Source organism: Oncorhynchus masou, chromosome 18 (genome assembly GCF_036934945.1).
Source record: "Oncorhynchus masou masou isolate Uvic2021 chromosome 18, UVic_Omas_1.1, whole genome shotgun sequence".
In the NCBI taxonomy this organism is placed as follows: Eukaryota; Metazoa; Chordata; class Actinopteri; order Salmoniformes; family Salmonidae; genus Oncorhynchus; species Oncorhynchus masou.
In genome coordinates, this window is record NC_088229.1 from 69033359 (window position 1) to 69034648 (window position 1290).

Sequence of the window (1290 nt, forward strand, 5' to 3'; positions counted from 1 at the left end):
CTGTCTGAGAGTATGTACTATGGATGAGACTCTGTCTGGCAGAGTATGTACTAGAGTATGTATGTCATATGGATGAGACTCTGTCTGATAGAGTATGCACTATGGATGAGACTCTGTCTGGCAGATTATGTACTATGGATGAGGACAGTCACTAGCCCAGATGCCAGTAGTGGCATAGTGTGAGACCACACAGTCTATCAATTAGCCCTGGATGAGAAAGTTGTTCTGTATAGAGAACATTGAAAGAATACATGGCATTTCATTGAATTTATTTGGTTAAAAACATAAACAGCAAGATAAAAAAATGTGTTTTTAAAAATGGTCCAGGGCACAGGGAGACGTACGTAGCAGGTTTCCCGTGGGGTTTCAGTTTAGTGTATGTGTGTGTATGTGTGTGTGTGTCCATATGTGTGTCTATATGTGTGTGTGTGTCTATATGTGTGTGTGTGTCTATATGTGTGTGTGTGACTATATGTGTGTGTGTGTATATATGTGTGTGTGTATATATATGTGTGTGTGTGTGTGTGTGTGTGCGTGCGTGCGTGCGTGCGTGCGTGCGTGCGTGCATGCTTGCGTGCGCGCGTGCGTGTGTGTGTGTGTCTATATGTGTTTCTGTCTATATGTGTGTGTATGTGTGTGTGTATTTGCCTGCATGTGTGGGTGTATATGTGTGTTGGTGGATATGTGTGTATATGTATGTATGTGTGTATTTGCCTGTGTGTTTGTGTCTATGTGCGTGTGTGTACATGTGTGTTTGTATCTATATGTGTGTGTGTGTGTATATACTGTATGTGTGGGTGTGTATGTATATATGTATGTATGTGTGTATTTGTCTGCATGTGTGTTTATGTGTGTGTGTATATGTGTGTTTGTGTCTATATATGTTTGTGAATGTATATGTGTGTGTTTGTATGTATATGTCTGTATATGTATGTGTGTATGTGTGTGTGTGTGTGTCACGCCCTGGCCTTAGTTATCTTTATTTTCTTTATTATTTTGGTTAGGTCAGGGTGTGACATGGGGGATTTGTGTGATTTTTCCCTGGTCTAGGGGTTTTGTATGTTTATGGGTGTGTTTTCTGGGTCTAGGTGTTTATGTAAGTCTATGGTTGCCTTGATTGGTTCTCAGTTTGAGGCAGGTGTTTATCGTTGTCTCTGATTGGGAACCATATTTAGGAAGCCATGTTCTTTGGGTATTTTGTGAGTGTTTGTTTCCTGTCTTTGTGTTCTCTGCACCAAATAGGACTGTGTGTGGTTTTTGCCACGTTTGTTGTTTTTGTAATTGTGTTCA